Genomic DNA, 19979 nt, shown 5'->3' with positions numbered 1-19979 from the left:
TAGAATGTATAGTCATGGGTGGAGTGGTTCATCGATCTCCAAATGTCATGTAATTTGAGTTGTTGTAGGCAGACATTTAAGGATTGTATTGTTTTTTGTGGGGTACTAGTTCTACCCGATGAAGTGTTGTGTAGTGGGTCTAATGGTAAATTAAAGTCACCTCCTAAGAATAAAATGCCCTTGGCATGTTCTAATAGTAAACAGCCAACATTCATTCATTAGACTCTAAACACCGACTGTAATGGATCCCATGGAATATTAAATGACAGTGTTAATGTTATATTCCAAAGCTGTATGAATCACCAAGCTTGATAATAATTTATGCACTCTGGTGGAGCACTAAATGGTATATAAGTATATTCAATTTTTATAACGTATTAATTATTAATCAACCGGCATCCACTTGTGTAATATAGTGTAACAGGTGTGTATTTATCCTTTCCAATGGCGTGTATATATTCTGGATATATGTCCTTATATTCACTTCCAAACAGATATAGAATACCACAATGCACAGTACCCACACCGGTATCAAACAAATGACTTTGTAATCACAGTAAATACTTTTTATAGATTCCGGTCCTACTCACCGCAGGAAGGGCAAATTTCAGTGTTAGTGGTAGAAGCTCTGATCCGTGTTGATTCTTCTTGGTTGTCCTTACACGCTGTACACACCTGCAGGGTAGCTCAGTGATTGACTGCTATACAGGCTATGGTAGCTTTGAAAAACACACTGATCATAGGATGCATACACCCCTCCTCAGCGTTTTCCTTGCGCTGACATGATGCATAAGAAATTCCAAAAGAAGTTAGTGGAGGTGAATGCAGGCAGCACAACTTAGTTAAAAATTAGTAAACTTTATTAAATCATTTTAAAACTGATATAAGCACAGATACAATTGTTACCCAAACACACAGGGGGAAAGACTGCCTTCCGACGAGTTTCCTGCTCAAACTGAGCACTTCATCAGGGATGGCAGGTGTCTCCCTTCTAGACTATTTATTGGAGTCGAAAATTTTAACCCTTAGTGTACTACACTTTTAAAAGAAACATGTTCAGTTTAGCTTATTGACAAATGTTATTACTGAACTAGGGTTATAAGTCCTAAACTCCAATAATTCTCACCTTTTCATAATATGAATAATACATAGGTTTATACAATATTTACATTAAACAATTTTTACATATTAATATGTTTGCAGTTTAAAGGATTAGATAAGATTACAATACTAGTGGAAAGTTCTAGATTTTGCATTAGGCTTTTTTAGTTAGTCAAGATGCTTTTATATCTTTTTGTATCTTATTATGTCTTTTTGAGTCTACATAAATAGAATGTGGAGTCTATAAGGTGCATTAACAAAGTATACATGTGCACTTGATTTGTTCATATGTTACAGATTACAAACTGTATGTACTGACTCTACAGGTAATTTATGTGTTTGTTTCCCTATGAACTAACTTTATAGTCACTAGCAGTGTATTATACAATTTTTTCAATTTTTTCAATTTTTACACTTGATATAATTTTTTGCTTATAGTGATATATATGTAGCCCTTACCTGTTGCACTGGGAGCTTATTTTACATACTATAGTGATAACTTTAATCTATTTATTTCGCAAACGGGTTTGTACCCGGTAATTGTCTTACTGGGAGCTAGCTCTAAGTTCCGAAATTTATACAATTTTTTGCTTTTAGTGATATATGTGTAACCCTTACCTGTTACACTGGGAGCTTTTTTCACATGCTATAGTGGTAACTTTAATCTCTTTAATTGGCAAGCGGGTTAGTACCCGGTAATTGTCTTACTGGGAGCTAGCTCTAAGTTCCGAAACAGTGAACTCTATTTTTTTTGTTTAATTTATATAAACTACAATGAGATTATGAACATATATATTCCGTAAATGTATTCGGCACAAAATGACTACTGATTCTCATTGTGATCTATTAGTTGCCAGTATATAGCTGTAAATCCCATATTTTGTTCATCCCATTGGGAAATCCTGTTTTTAGCTTGTATATCCAAAAGGCCTCTTTTTTGTTAAGTTTTGCTAACCTGTCTCCTCCAGAGATTCGATTTGGCACCCTATCTATAACTTGGAATTGAAACATTCTAAGTATCTCTTCTTGCATGTTTTTATTATAATTGGTTCCATGCCTATGTGTTGTAAAATGTCTAGCTACAGGAGTTTTGGGTTCCTTTGCCTCAATAGACAAAAGATGTTCACGTATTCGTTCCTTTATAGCCCTTATTGTACAACCTGTATATTGTTTGCCACATTTTATGCATGAAACCAAATATACTGCATAATCTGACTGGCAGTTAAAGTGAGATTCAATTGAGAATTCTTGTGCAGTAGTGTGTGATGTAAATTTATCCCCCATCTTTACGTAATGACAACATTTGCAGGGTCTTACTCCGCATTTAAATGTGCCTATTTTTGGGTTTAACCAGGTTGTTCTATCTTTACTATTTACAATGGAATCAGAAAAGTTTCTATTTACAAATTGGCCTATTGTCTTTGCTCTCCTCGAGACAAATTTTACACCATCTACAGAGATGTTGTCAAGTGCTGATTCTTTTTCCAATATTGGTAAGTATTTCTTTACTATGCTACAAATTTTGGGGTATTGGTTACTGTATTGTGTGGAAAATACTATTTTATTTTCTGGGTTTAGACACTTACTTTTGTCTTTCAATAAATCTTTTCTGTCCATTAAGCGCACCTCCCTTAGTGTGTGTTCAAGTTGGTTTTTATTGTACCCTCTATGTATAAGTCGCTTTTTTTTTTTTTTGGCAACTAATAGATCACAATGAGAATCAGTAGTCATTTTGTGCCGAATACATTTACGGAATATATATTTTCATAATCTCATTGTAGTTTATATAAATTAAACAAAAAAAAATAGAGTTCACTGTTTCGGAACTTAGAGCTAGCTCCCAGTAAGACAATTACCGGGTACTAACCCGCTTGCCAATTAAAGAGATTAAAGTTACCACTATAGCATGTGAAAAAAGCTCCCAGTGTAACAGGTAAGGGTTACACATATATCACTAAAAGCAAAAAATTGTATAAATTTCGGAACTTAGAGCTAGCTCCCAGTAAGACAATTACCGGGTACAAACCCGTTTGCAAAATAAATAGATTAAAGTTATCACTATAGTATGTAAAATAAGCTCCCAGTGCAACAGGTAAGGGCTACATATATATCACTATAAGCAAAAAATTATATCAAGTGTAAAAATTGAAAAAATTGAAAAAATTGTATAATACACTGCTAGTGACTATAAAGTTAGTTCATAGGGAAACAAACACATAAATTACCTGTAGAATCAGTACATACAGTTTGTAATCTGTAACATATGAACAAATCAAGTGCACATGTATACTTTGTTAATGCACCTTATAGACTCCACATTCTATTTATGTAGACTCAAAAAGACATAATAAGATACAAAAAGATATAAAAGCATCTTGACTAACTAAAAAAGCCTAATGCAAAATCTAGAACTTTCCACTAGTATTGTAATCTTATCTAATCCTTTAAACTGCAAACATATTAATATGTAAAAATTGTTTAATGTAAATATTGTATAAACCTATGTATTATTCATATTATGAAAAGGTGAGAATTATTGGAGTTTAGGACTTATAACCCTAGTTCAGTAATAACATTTGTCAATAAGCTAAACTGAACATGTTTCTTTTAAAAGTGTAGTACACTAAGGGTTAAAATTTTCGACTCCAATAAATAGTCTAGAAGGGAGACACCTGCCATCCCTGATGAAGTGCTCAGTTTGAGCAGGAAACGCGTCGGAAGGCAGTCTTTCCCACTGTGTGTTTGGGTAACAATTGTATCTGTGCTTATATCAGTTTTAAAATGATTTAATAAAGTTTACTAATTTTTAACTAAGTTGTGCTGCCTGCATTCACCTCCACTAACTTCTTTTGGAATTTCTTATGCATCATGTCAGCGCAAGGAAAACGCTGAGGAGGGGTGTATGCATCCTATGATCAGTGTGTTTTTCAAAGCTACCATAGCCTGTATAGCAGTCAATCACTGAGCTACCCTGCAGGTGTGTACAGCGTGTAAGGACAACCAAGAAGAATCAACACGGATCAGAGCTTCTACCACTAACACTGAAATTTGCCCTTCCTGCGGTGAGTAGGACCGGAATCTATAAAAAGTATTTACTGTGATTACAAAGTCATTTGTTTGATACCGGTGTGGGTACTGTGCATTGTGGTATTCTATATCTGTTTGGAAGTGAATATAAGGACATATATCCAGAATATATACACGCCATTGGAAAGGATAAATACACACCTGTTACACTATATTACACAAGTGGATGCCGGTTGATTAATAATTAATACGTTATAAAAATTGAATATACTTATATACCATTTAGTGCTCCACCAGAGTGCATAAATTATTATCAAGCTTGGTGATTCATACAGCTTTGGAATATAACATTAACACTGTCATTTAATATTCCATGGGATCCATTACAGTCGGTGTTTAGAGTCTAATGAATGAATGTTGGCTGTTTCATATGATATTTTCCTGCAAGACTCTAACCTGAGGTGCACAAAATAAAAGACATTTAAAGTTTTTTTGATAAAGTATTTTTGAAAATAAAGGTCTAAAAGTGACAAAATGGCCTATGGAAATATAGCACAAAGGCGCACAAACTTAGAAACACTAATGAAAAGCACAGACACCCTTGAAAACACACAGGAGGATTTAATTAATTTGTTTGCTAAAAAGGAAAAACTAAGTATAAAAGAACTGAGACTTTGGTGGGAGGTAGAGTTCCTTCAACTTTATACAAAGGAAAAGAAAGTTCCAAGAAGACTCAGGATGAAGAAATATCCAGCAAATGATAAAGAAGATGCCCTCTTTATGGAAGAATGGAACGAGACCCTAACCAATTGTTCTCTAATACTTATGGGAAAATTGCTGAACAAAAAGAAAATAGAAAGAGAAGCAATACTGGTGGAACTTACAGATTTACAGGCAAAAATTGATGGCATGAAAGAAGATTCAAGATTTGTAGCATTTGAAGCACAATTCAATGACACACTAGGAAAATTGGATAAAGAAATAATGGAGAGAAAAATCAAAAAATACAAGCGAGATTGTAAGGACTATGAACTCAATATAGTATACACCTGGAATACCAACAGTAAGGATAACCAAGGACAAAAAGGAAAACACAGATGGCAAAAGAAAAATAATAAAAGGAAAAATTCTGAAGGCAGAAAAGTAACATTCAGTGAAAGTAGCATAGCCACTGACACCTCAAAAAATGACACTGGAGAATGGTCATCCACAGCCGAACACGATCATTTAGAAAACCCTGACATAATGGGAGGTGATGAAGTGATCAACAGTGATAATCTGGAAGGTATACAGCTAGGTGCGAAACCTAAAGAAACAGCGGCTAGAAGATCTTTCTCTGATATGGTCAAAGAAGATAAGTTCACTGGTCCCAGAAAGGAGCAAGTCCCGAACCAGAAAATGTCAACACCTAGATACCCAAGTAGATCAACCAAGGGGCCAAAAAACGGGAAGCCACAGAAGAACAAAGCATAATTAATTTATCAAGAATAGAGCTAAATGCTGACCAATACAAGGTTCTATCTAAGGGACTTGGCTATGCACCTACCAGTGACTTTAATCTATTTGACACATTTATAGACTTAAATAAGTTTATGAGAAAGGTGACATTAAAAAAGCATTTCTGTCAGTTACCAAATACTAACAATGAGAGTACACAATCCATCAGTACACAAATTAATTCTCTCCCTATTGATGTTGAATCTTTAAACTTTAATGACCTATGTGATGTAACAGATCTAGTAACACTCCAGAGAGATAGTATACGTAATAGTGAAATAAATCTAGTAATACCAAAAAGTGATGTAAAATTTGCTAACAAGCATTTTTATCCCTCACAGTCACGAGGAGAAAATATAGATATCTTTCATACTATAGTGGAACAGGAACTCACAAAATTACACCATTCAGAACTTAGCAAAAGCAGAAAGAAAGATAATCTGTCTGCCAAAGAGAGACTAGCTTTAAAAAACATCCAAAAAAATGAGCAGATAGTGATTACCAATTCTGACAAAGGCGGTTCGATTGTAATTCTTGATAGGACTGCTTATGTAAATGAAGCAATGTCACAGCTAAGTGACACAGAAACATATAGGGCACTTACGTTTAATCCAACAGCTAAGTTTATTGAAGAATTAGACCTGTTGCTGGAAGAAGGTAGGAAACTAGGTATATTTGATGAAAAAACAGTTGACTCACTGCTTATAAAAACTCCAGTTATATCGACATTCAAACATCTCCCAAAAATACACAAACACCCCACTAGACCCCCGGGAAGACCAATAATTTCTACCATAGGCACCCTGGGAGAGAGATTAGGAGAGTGGGTGGATGGCCATTTACAACCAGTGGTAGTCAACATGCCAGGCTATCTTAGAGACACTAAGCAACTTCTTAGAAAATTAGAAGGCTTTGCATTAAATGACACAGATATCCTTCTAACAATAGATGTAGTATCTTTATACTCATGTATACCACACCAGCAAGGAATCTTAGCTTTAGAAGAAATTGTAAAACTATACACCAACTATGATACTATCTTTATAAGCTATCTTACAGAAGTTGTAACCTATTTCCTTACACACAATTATTTTGTATTTGAAGGCAAAATGTACTTACAAAAGCGAGGGACTGCTATGGGGGCAAAATTTGCCCCCTCATATGCAAATATTTATCTGAGTTATTTCGAATTCTGTAAAATCTTTGGAGAGCTAAATGAGCATAAACAGTGTATTAAATTCTATACTAGATTTATTGACGATGTGCTCATTATATGGAGTGGTAGTGTTCAGCAGAGAGAAAGCTTTGTTAAAACCTTAAACTACAATAGCATGAACCTTAAATTCACCTGGAGCTATGCTAAAGATAGTATAAATTTTTTAGATCTCAAAATTAAAATTGATAAAACCAACATGACAGTTATTATGGAAACTTACAGAAAAGAAATAGCAGGTAACACAATCCTGAGGGCAGAATCAAATCATCCAAGACACCTTAAAGGAGCAATACCCAGAGGCCAGTTTATGCGCCTACGCAGAAATTGTAGTAGCATAGGAGACTATAACATTCATGCAGACCAACTAAAAAAGCGACTTATACATAGAGGGTACAATAAAAACCAACTTGAACACACACTAAGGGCTCCATGTACTAAGCCGTCAATTCATCCGTCATTTTAGACGCGGATAAACTCGCCGTTACTCGCCGCGGGCGAAATGGTGTCCGCTGTCACTATGTACTAATAATCCCCCAATAAATAGACAAGTCTAGCCCGCCGCGAGCAGTGGCGGATTATTGATAAATTTGACGCCTCGCTCGCCGCGACTAAGCTGATGTACTTAACTTTCAGTTGAATTGTCTGGCCAATTATTAACACGTGACATGCAAGGTGTCACGAACATCATAGTAGTCGCGGGAATAGAATTTTGCTCCTATAAAAGTTCAACTTATCTAAACAACTTTATTATTGTTCAAAAAATTTTGAAGAGTGATAACAGAGCGTTATTTTTGTAATATTTATTTACAATTTGGATATGGCTTCATCTGGATCTGATAATATATAAATATTAATATAAAAATAATTATAAAGATTGACAACTATACAATACAAATTTAAAATATAGATTACTCTTTAATTACAGTCGACAAATTTGGCGCAATTTATGTACATGGAAATGAGAGACAAATTAGACGCCAGTTATGCTGTACAATGCTGATATTACTGCCTTTTATATATGTCTAGACTGGCGTCTAGATTGACTTTCCTATTGTTTTGTACCTTGCCCGCCACCTAAAAGGTGGCGAGGCAAAAATAACGAGGTGGGAGCGGAAATTGTAGCGAGCGGACAAATAGATTTTTTAGTACATTCGTTTTTGGCGAGTTGGTGGTCAAATGTGTCTAATTACAGTGAAAAATGGAGAGGTAGCGAGGTTTGGCGGATAAGTACGCTCGCAATTTTAAAGATGCGAGTTTGAACATAGTTGACGACTTTGTACATATCAGTTTGCGAGTTTTGACGCGAGATTTGTTGCGGGTAGCTCGCTGACTGCTTAGTACATGGAGCCCTTAGGGAGGTGCGCTTAATGGACAGAAAAGATTTATTGAAAGACAAAAGTAAGTGTCTAAACCCAGAAAATAAAATAGTATTTTCCACACAATACAAAAACCAATACCCCAAAATTTGTAACATAGTAAAGAAATACTTACCAATATTGGAAAAAGAATCAGCACTTGACAACATCTCTGTAGATGGTGTAAAATTTGTCTCGAGGAGAGCAAAGACAATAGGCCAATTTGTAAATAGAAACTTTTCTGATTCCATTGTAAATAGTAAAGATAGAACAACCTGGTTAAACCCAAAAATAGGCACATTTAAATGCGGAGTAAGACCCTGCAAATGTTGTCATTACGTAAAGATGGGGGATAAATTTACATCACACATTACTGCACAAGAATTCTCAATTGAATCTCACTTTAACTGCCAGTCAGATTATGCAGTATATTTGGTTTCATGCATAAAATGTGGCAAACAATATACAGGTTGTACAATAAGGGCTATAAAGGAACGAATACGTGAACATCTTTTGTCTATTGAGGCAAAGGAACCCAAAACTCCTGTAGCTAGACATTTTACAACACATAGGCATGGAACCAATTATAATAAAAACATGCAAGAAGAGATACTTAGAATGTTTCAATTCCAAGTTATAGATAGGGTGCCAAATCGAATCTCTGGAGGAGACAGGTTAGCAAAACTTAACAAAAAAGAGGCCTTTTGGATATACAAGCTAAAAACAGGATTTCCCAATGGGATGAACAAAATATGGGATTTACAGCTATATACTGGCAACTAATAGATCACAATGAGAATCAGTAGTCATTTTGTGCCGAATACATTTACGGAATATATATGTTCATAATCTCATTGTAGTTTATATAAATTAAACAAAAAAAATAGAGTTCACTGTTTCGGAACTTAGAGCTAGCTCCCAGTAAGACAATTACCGGGTACTAACCCGCTTGCCAATTAAAGAGATTAAAGTTACCACTATAGCATGTGAAAAAAGCTCCCAGTGTAACAGGTAAGGGTTACACATATATCACTAAAAGCAAAAATTTTTATAAATTTCGGAACTTAGAGCTAGCTCCCAGTAAGACAATTACCGGGTACAAACCCGTTTGCAAAATAAATAGATTAAAGTTATCACTATAGTATGTAAAATAAGCTCCCAGTGCAACAGGTAAGGGCTACATATATATCACTATAAGCAAAAAATTATATCAAGTGTAAAAATTGAAAAAATTGAAAAAATTGTATAATACACTGCTAGTGACTATAAAGTTAGTTCATAGGGAAACAAACACATAAATTACCTGTAGAGTCAGTGCATACAGTTAGTAATCTGTAACATATGAACAAATCAAGTGCACATGTATACTTTGTTAATGCACCTTATAGACTCCACATTCTATTTATGTAGACTCAAAAAGACATAATAAGATACAAAAAGATATAAAAGCATCTTGACTAACTAAAAAAGCCTAATGCAAAATCTAGAACTTTCCACTAGTATTGTAATCTTATCTAATCCTTTAAACTGCAAACATATTAATATGTAAAAATTGTTTAATGTAAATATTGTATAAACCTATGTATTATTCATATTATGAAAAGGTGAGAATTATTGGAGTTTAGGACTTATAACCCTAGTTCAGTAATAACATTTGTCAATAAGCTAAACTGAACATGTTTCTTTTAAAAGTGTAGTACACTAAGGGTTAAAATTTTCGACTCCAATAAATAGTCTAGAAGGGAGACACCTGCCATCCCTGATGAAGTGCTCAGTTTGAGCAGGAAACGCGTCGGAAGGCAGTCTTTCCCCCTGTGTGTTTGGGTAACAATTGTATCTGTGCTTATATCAGTTTTAAAATGATTTAATAAAGTTTACTAATTTTTAACTAAGTTGTGCTGCCTGCATTCACCTCCACTAACTTCTTTTGGAATTTCTTATGTTCTAATAGTAATTGGGTTACTTGTTTAAAAGTTGTGTGTTGTCCCTGGTTAGGTAGATATATATTTGCTAAAGTTACATAAGTGTTGAACAATCGACCAACAACTATTAGGTATGACCCATTAGGGTCCTTGATTACATATGTTGGATGAAATTGCATCGTGTTCTTTAAAAAGATACCCACTCCACCCTTTTTTTAATTGCGAGATGCTAGGAACGAGTTCCTGAACCGACTGCTGAGGAATTTGGGTTCTCTCCCTTTTTTAAAATGTGTCTCCTGTACAGGTATGTAAAAAATGTCCCCTGCATCCTTATGTAGTTGATTAAAAGCTATTGATCTTTTTTATGGGCTGTTGAGTCCTTTGGCATTGATAGTTATTAATTTAAGAGAGTGTGAGTGCATAAGTGCAATATCAGACATTTTGGTGTGTGGGTACTGGTTGCACTGTGTTTCCAAGAGAGTGTCTGATTAGAAATGCCTGTGTGTAATGAACCCCCCAGGTATCAGGAAAGCACTAGGGAGGTAGACCAAGTTTCTAATGCCAATGGGAAAAGGTGAAGTGTCTTTTTGTGAGAGTTAGGTTGATTCAAATGGCTGAGAGGTATACACTGGATTAAGAGTGTAAGCAAACAAAGTATGTATACAAATGTGTGTGACAACTGATACCAGTTAGGATATCACTAATAAATGTAATGAACTATGAAATAACAGTGGTGTCAATACAATAAACAAAAAGTATTACAATTAGGGCAGTATCCCCGTCCCCAAACCCAAATTGAATAACAGATAATTATATAAATTATTCGACCTGTAGCCATAGAAGTATAACAAAAGTCCTCTTGTCTCCTAGAGAAATATGAGTGTTCAGTTATTAGACAGGTTAGTGTCCAAGCTTTCCGTTGTGGTTTCTGCTCTTCTTTATCTTTAAAATGAAGTAATTTGATAGTTACAAATCTTGGAGGTGCTTTGGGTGGGGGTTTGGCATGTAGTGCACGGTGTGCTCTTTCAAATATCAGATCTGGTGCACTATTATCAACTCTTGAAGGCATCCATCCAACGCAGCTGGTTGTATGGATTCCGGTATTCCACGTATCCTTAAATTGTTCCTTTTTAACTTCCAGGTTTTAACTTCAGATATCATTTCTTTAAGGTCATCTTTAGTACATAGTGGCAGTAAGTCATCTTTAGTGAGGCCTACAGCGCCAGATGCATGGGAGGTTAGGTCCTGAGGCGTATCCAGTTGCATGCTACTGCTTAATTCCGCTGGGTGAGCTTCCATGTTGGTATCAATTAGTTTGAGGAATTGCTGTAGCGGTCTGGTATTAGATGCACTTTCAAGCTTATTAGACCTGCAGCCTGGCATATTTTTTGCACTTTAGTGATGGTATAAGGAAGTATCTAACCCTGCACTTATAATTGTGTATAAGCTGTAGTGGTAATATGTGTATTGAGCAGGCCACGTGGTATTTAAGTGGCAATGAGAAACTGCTGCATAGAAGGAGATGTAGCTATAGTGACTCAGTTCTCAAATGTAATATAAACTATATGCTAAGCAGACAATATTTTTCCCCACAAGAGCAGGTTTAACTGCAGCAACAATTAAGGGGGCTGAGTAAGCTCTGTACTGGTGTATGTGGCTTTAATGTAACTGTGTTACCTTTTCTTCACTGCTGCGATGGCGCAGCCAAGCTCATAATGAATATTTCTGGGGTAACAGATGATGAGGTCCCTTCTTGGTATTAAGAAGTTACTAAGGAGTGTTCGGCAGAGCTCTCCGGTACAGGGTTTAGTTGTGGGTTTATAGCAGGGAAGCGGTCTGCAGCATTTTTACTCACCCACCCACCCAACAGGACAACAGGCCTGCCTGATGCCTAGCTTATGTGTATCTCTTGTGCAGTTGTGCTGTATTTATCTGACCCCTCACCGCTCGCAGCTCAGCTGGTTCCATTTTCCAAACAGGATCGATTTCGAGTTGCATCAGTAGCACGGGTTCTCCTGTGTGGGTCTTTTCTTAAGCACTTGTAGTGCAGAGTCTTTTTGGGCCGCTTGGTGCGTGGTGTGCTTGCGACCTAACAGTTGTTTGCCTCAGTAGCAGTGTGATCCTCCATGTTCGCAATGGCTCAGGTCTGCAGGGTTTTAGGATATTCAGATACTTTCTGGGATGTCTGTATATGATGTCGCAAATGTTCGTGAACCGGGCGAACCTCCATTGACTTCAATGGACAGGCGAATTTTAAAACCCACATGGACTCTTTCTGGCCACAATAGTGATGGAAAAGTTGTTTCAAGGGGACTAACACCTGGACTGTGGCATGCCGGAAAGGGATCCATGGCAAAACTCCCATGGAAAATTAAATAGTTGATGCAGAGTCTGGTTTTAAGCCATAAAGGTCCTAAATCACCTAACATTCCTAAATTGTTTGGAATAACGTGTTTTAAAACATCAGGTATGATGTTGTATCGATCAGGTAGTGTAAGGGTTACGCCCGCTTCAGAGTGACAGACCAAACTCCCTGTTTAATGCACCGCAACAGTCCATTTGCACAACCACAAGATCGATAGATTTGATGGATAGATACATAGATTACATAGATCAATAGATGCAATATACATTTGATAGATACCAATTACATAGATCAAAAGATGCAATATACATTTGATAGATACGAATTATATAGATCAAAAGATGCAATTTACATTTGATAGATACGAATTACATAGATCAAAAGATGCAATATACATTTGATAGATACGAATTACATGGATCAAAAGATGCCATATACATTTGATAGATACGAATTACCTCAATAGATGCAATATATATTTGATAGATACGAATTACATAGATCAAAAGATGCAAAATACATTTGATAGATCTGAATTACATAGATCAATAGATGCAATATACATTTGATAGATACAAATTCCATAGATCAATAGATGCAATATACATTTGATAGATACGAATTGCATAGATCAATAGATGCAATATACATTTGATAGATACAAATTCCATAGATCAATAGATGCAATATACATTTGATAGATACGAATTGCATAGATCAATAGATGCAATACACATTTGATAGATACGATTGATAGTTAGATAGATTTGATATATAAGATAAATAGCTAATTTGAAAGATATATAATTTCCCAGACAGAGAATTACAAAGACGTGCGGTCTGGGACCCATGATAAGGTAACTTCCTTTTGCACAATCGAGTATACCAGTTGCAGAGGTTCTCTGACCCTGCATTCTGGCTGCACCTCTCCCTGCAAGAGAGATCTGTTACAGAGTCTGTGGGCCTGTATGCAAAGAGCTGGCCTGCCTGAAAGGAGCAGCAAGGCAGATCAAAAGATGCAATATACATTTGATAGATACGAATTACATAGATCAAAAGATGCAATATACATTTGATAGATACGAATTACATAGATCAAAAGATGCAATATACATTTGATAGATACGAATTACATAGATCAAAAGATGCAATATACCTTTGATAGATATGAATTACATAGATCAATAGATGCAATATACATTTGATAGATACGAATTACATAGATCAAAAGATGCAATATACATTTGATAGATACGAATTACATAGATCAAAAGATGCAATTTACATTTGATAGATACAAATTACAAGGATCAAAAGATGCAATGTACAGTTGATAGATATGAATTACAGAGATCAATAGATGCAATATATATTTGATCAATACGATTGATAGTTATATAATTTCCCTGACAGAGTATAACAATAAGACATGCGGTCTGGGACCCGTGGTGTGTTAAGTACTAAGTAGTACTATTCTTAGCAGTTTAATACCTATTACTCCCCCTATCGGGGGAGGTCTATATGGCCTTGATTTTTGGAACAGGGAGATGGAAGAAGATGCTTGGTCTGTCCTCCTACTTCAAATATGGCCGAAACACAAGTGGCTGTCACAAAACAGTCCGGCCAATGCCATGAGATCGATAGATTTGATAGATAGATCCATAGATTACATAAATCAATAGATGCAATATACATTTGATAGATACCAATTAAATAGATAAAAAGATGCAATATACATTTGATAGATACGAATTACATAGATCAAAAGATACAATATACATTTGATAGATAAGAAATACATGGATCAAAAGATGCAATATACATTTGATAGATACGAATTACATCAATAGATGCAATATGCATTTGATAGATACGAATTACATAGATCTAAAGATGCAATATACATTTGATAGATACGAATTACATAGATCAAAAGATGCAATATACATTTGATAGATACAAATTACATAGATCTAAAGATGCAATATACATTTGATAGATACGAATTACATCGATCAATAGATGCAATATACATTTGATAGATACGAATTACATAGATCAATAGATGCAATATACATTTGATAGATACAAATTACATAGATTAAGATCAATAGATGCAATATACATTTGATAGATTTGATTTACATAGATTAAGATCAAAAGATGCAATATACATTTGATAGATACGAATTACATAGATCAATAGATGCAATATACATTTGATAGATACGAATTACATAGATCAATAGATGCAATATACATTTGATAGATACGATTGATTGTTAGATTTGATAGATAAATAGATAATTTGAAAGATATATAATTTTCAAGGCAGAGAATTACAAAGACGTGCGGACTGGGACCCATGGTAAGGTTACTTCCTTTTGCACAATCGAGTACAGGTTGGGGTTCGGGATTGCCTTTTTATGCTGTCTGATTCTTTCAGGTATACCAGTTGCAGAGGTTCTGACCCTGCATTCTGTTACAGAGTCTGTGGGTCTGTATGCAAAGAGCTGGCCTGCCTGAAAGGAGCAGCAAGGCAGAGGGATCTATTCCTGCCTATAAGCAGACACGCAGAGGGGATGCTACCTGCCTTGGAGCCCACTGAGACCAGCCCAGCTGGGGGAGATACAGCCGCTGGCTTGACCCCGGTCTCAGCCACTATAGCCCTGGTCCCACTATTTGGAGGCAGAGGGATCTATTCCTGCCAAGAAGCAGCCTGGCAGGGGTATTTATTCCTGCCTAGAAGCAGACAGGCAGAGGGGACGATACCTGCCAAGAAAGAGCTGCAGGGCAGAGAGGACGCTACCTGCCTGGGAGCCCACTGAGACCAGCCCAGCTGGGGGAGATACAGCCGTTGGCTTGACCCCGGTCTCAGCCATGATAGCCCTGTTCCCACTATTTGGAGGCAGAGGGATCTATTCCTGCCAAGAAGCAGCCTGGCAGGGGGATGTATTCCTTCCTAGAAGCAGACAGGCAGAGGGGATGATACCTGCCAAGAAAGAGCTGCAGGGCAGAGTGGATGCTACCTGCCTGGGAGCCCACTGAGACCAGCCCAGCTGGGGGAGATACAGCCGCTGGCATGACCCCGGTCTCAGCCACGATAGCCCTGGTCCCACTATTTGGAGGCAAAGGGATCTATTCCTGCCAAGAAGCAGCCTGGCAGGGGGATTTATTCCTGCCTAGAAGCAGACAGGCAGAGGGGACGATACCTGCCAAGAAAGAGCTGCAGGGCAGAGAGGACACTACCTGCCTGGGAGCCCACTGAGACCAGCCCAGCTGGGGGAGATACAGCCGCTGGCTTGACCCCGGTGTCAGCCACGATAGCCCTGGTCCCACTATTTGGAGGCAGAGGGATCTATTCCTGCCAAGAAGCAGCCTGGCAGGGGGATTTATTCCTGCCTATAGGCTTGACCCCGGTCTCAGCAACTATATCTCTGGTCCCACTATCCGGTGGCCACCCCTGGGTTTGGACAGAGGAAGGGAGACCCCCTAGTGGAGAACCGCTACATCCGGGAGATGGAAAAAGATGTTTGGACACCCAGTACAGGTCGTTCTCCTTCAGCCTTTTTATACGAGGGTCCCCGACCCCAAACAGGCATGACACCATGAAAGACCCCATCTGCCATGACTTACTTTTGCACAATCGAGTACAGGTATGGCATCGATTTTAGGAACCCGGAGATAATTTTTAGGAACCGGAAGATGGAAAAAGATGATTGGACACCCAGTACAGGTCATTCTCCTTCAGCCTTTTTATATGAGGGTCCCCGACCCCAAACAGGCACGACAGCATGAAAGACCCCATCTGCCATGACTTATTTTGCACAATCGAGTACAGGTATGGCATCGATTTTAGGAACCCGGAGATAATTTTTAGGAACCGGGAGATGGAAAAAGATGCTTGGACACCCAGTACAGGTCGTTCTCTTTCAGCCTTTTTATACGAGGGTCCCCGGCCCCAAACAGTCACGACAGCATGAAAGAACCCATCTGCCATGACTTACTTTTGCACAATCGAGTACAGGTATGGCATCATTTTTAGGAACACGGAGATCATTTTTAGGAACTGGGAGATGGAAAAAGATGCTTGGACACCCAGTACAGGTCGTTCTCCTTCAGCCTTTTTATACGAGGGTCCCCGACCCTCAACAGGCACGACAGCATGAAAGACCCCATATGTCATCACTTCCTTTTGCACAATCAAGTACAGGTATGGCATCGTTTTTAGGAACCTGGAGATCGTTTTTAGGAACCTGGAGATAATTTTTAGGAACCGGGAGATGGAAAAAGATGCTTGGACACCCAGTACAGGTCGTTCTCCTTCAGCCTTTTTATATGAGGGTCCCCGACCCTCAACAGGCATGACAGCATGAAAGACCCCATCTGCCATGACTTACTTTTGCACAATAGAGTACAGGTATGGCATCGATTTTAGGAACCCGGAGATCATTTTTAGGAACCGGAAGATGGAAAAAGATGCTTGGACACCCAGTACAGGTCGTTCTCCTTCAGCCTTTTTATACGAGGGTCCCCCACCCCAAACAGGCACGACAGCATGAAAGACCCCATCTGCCATGACTTATTTTGCACAATCGAGTACAGGTATGGCATCGATTTTAGGAACCCAGAGATAATTTTTAGGAACCGGGAGATGGAAAAAGATGCTTGGACACCCAGTACAGGTCGTTCTCTTTCAGCCTTTTTATACGAGGATCCCCGACCCCAAACAGGCACGACAGCATGAAAGAACCCATCTGCCATGACTTACTTTTGCACAATCGAGTACAGGTATGGCATCGTTTTTAGGAACACAGAGATAATTTTTAGGAACTGGGAGATGGAAAAAGATGCTTGGACACCCAGTACAGGTCGTTCTCCTTCAGCCTTTTTATGCGAGGGTCCCCGACCCTCAACAGGCATGACAGCATGAAAGACCCCATATGCTATCACTTCCTTTTGCACAATCGAGTACATGTATGGCATCGTTTTTAGGAACCTGGAGATAATTTTTAGGAACCGGGAGATGGAAAAAGATGCTTGGACACCCAGTACAGGTCGTTCTCCTTCAGCCTTTTTATACGAGGGTCCCTGACCCTCAACAGGCACGACAGCATGAAAGACCCCATATGCCATCATCACTTCCTTTTGCACAATCGAGTACAGGTATGGCATCGTTTTTAGGAGCCCGGAGATAATTTTTAGGAACTTGGAGATGCAAAAAGATGCTTGGACACCCAGTACAGGTTGTTCTCCTTCAGCCTTTTTATACTTGGGTCCCGACCCTCAACAGGCACGACAGCATGAAAGACCCCATATGCCATCACTTTCTTTTGCACAATCGAGTACAGGTATGGCATCGTTTTTAGGAACCAGGAGATAATTTTTAGGAACCGGGAGATGGAAAAAGATGCTTGGACACCCAGTACAGGTCGTTCTCCTTCAGCATTTTTATGCGAGGGTCCCCGACCCTCAACAGGCACGACAGCATGAAAGACCCCATATACCATCATCACTTCCTTTTGCACAATCGAGTACAGGTATGGCAACGTTTTTAGGAACCAGGAGATAATTTTTAGGAAACGGGAGATGGAAAAAGATGCTTGGTCGGTCCTCCTACTTCAAATTTGGGGCACTGCGCGTGCAATCTACTGTGCCACCAGATATGAGTGGTGTGTTAAGTAGTACTATTCTTAACAGTTTAATCATTGTTATGTGCCTTTTTTTGGTTTGGGTTTTGTAGCCACAGTGCAGGACCAGAGGCCAGAAAAATTAGGCATGTGCAAATGCCTGAAAAATTAGGTTTTGTAGCAGCGGCCAGAAAAATGATTGTTTGTAAAACAGTTAGAAAGTGCCCTAAAACATTGCGGCTTGAACCCTAGTTGTTGGCGGATAAGTCATGCAAGTCATCCGGCATTTGAAGATAAAATACAGCAGCGTGTGTACCATTTGTAGCCCAAGGCCGCTCATCTCATCAGGCCTTTTTTACTCTAATGTATCGCACAATGTCAGTCCCTTCGGGATCCATCCCTCATTCATTTTAATAAAGGTGAGATAATCAAGCCTTTTTTTACCTAGGCGACTTCTCTTCTCAGTGACAATACCTCCTGCTGCACTGAAGGTCCTTTCTGACAGGACACTTGAAGCGGGGCAGGCCAGAAGTTTGATTGCAAATTGGGATAGCTCAGGCCACAGGTCAAGCCTGCACACCCAGTAGTCAAGGGGTCCATCGCTCCTCAGAGTGTGGAGATCCGCAGTTAATGCTCGGAATTCTGCTACCTGTCGGTTGAGTCTTTCTCTAAGTCTGGATCCCGAAGGGCTGTGTCGATGCATAGGAGTTAAAAAGGTCCGCATGTCCTCCATCAACAACACGTCTGGAAAGCATCCTGTCCTTGCTGGCGTGGTCGTGGGAGGAGGAGGAGGATTACTTTCATCTCTTCCCCTGTTAGATTCCCGTTGTGCTGTGACATCACCCTTATACGCTGTGTAAAGCATACTTTTTAATTTATTTTTTAACTGCTCCATCCTTTCCGACTTGTGGGAATTTGGTAACATTTCAATCACTTTATGCTTATACCGGGGGTCTAGTAGCGTGGACACCCAGTACAGGTCGTTCTCCTTCAGCTTTTTTATACGAGGGTCCCTCAACAGGCACGACAGCATGAAAGACCCCATTTGCACAAGGTTGGATGCCAAGCTAATCATGTCCCGTTCCTCATCCTCACTGATCTCACTGAAGGTATCTTCTTCCCCCCAGCCATGTACAACACCACAGGTACCAGATAGGTGACAACAACGAGCACCCTGGGATGTCTGTTGTGCTTGGTCTTCCTCCTCCTCCTCAAAGCCACATTCCTCCTCTGAATCCTCTTCCTCACAATCCTTTCCTGCATTGCCGCTGGTCCAGCAAGCGATGCTGATAAGGCTGTTTCTGGTGGTGATGGAGACCACAACTCTTCCTCTTCACGCTCATCTACGGCCTGATCCAGCACTCTTCGCAGGGCACGCTCCAGGAAGAAAACAAATGGTATGATGTCGCTGATGGTGCCTTCGGTGCGACTGACTAGGTTTGTCACCTCCTCAAAAGGACGCATAAGCCTACAGGCATTGCGCATGAGCGTCCAGTAACGTGGCAAAAAAATCCCCAGCTCCCCAGAGGCTGTCCTAACACCCCGGTCATAAAAATACTCGTTAACATCTTTTTCTTGTTGGAGCAGGTGGTAGAACATTAGGATTGTTGAATTCCAACGTGTCGGGCTGTCGCAAATCAAGCGCCTCACTGGCAGGTTGTTTCGCCGCTGGATATCTGACAAGTGCGCCATGGCCGTCTAGGACCTGAAATGGCCACACACCTTCCTGGCCTGCTTCAGGACGTCCTGTAAGCCTGGGTACTTATGCACAAAGCGTTGTACAATTAGATTACACACATGGGCCATGCACGGCACATGTGTCAACTTGCCCAATTTCAATGCCGCCACCAAATTACTTCCATTGTC

This window comes from Bombina bombina, chromosome 4 (assembly GCF_027579735.1).
Source record: "Bombina bombina isolate aBomBom1 chromosome 4, aBomBom1.pri, whole genome shotgun sequence".
Taxonomy (NCBI): Eukaryota; Metazoa; Chordata; class Amphibia; order Anura; family Bombinatoridae; genus Bombina; species Bombina bombina.
The sequence above is the reverse complement of the archived record's forward strand: the minus strand, read 5'-3'. Positions refer to the sequence as shown.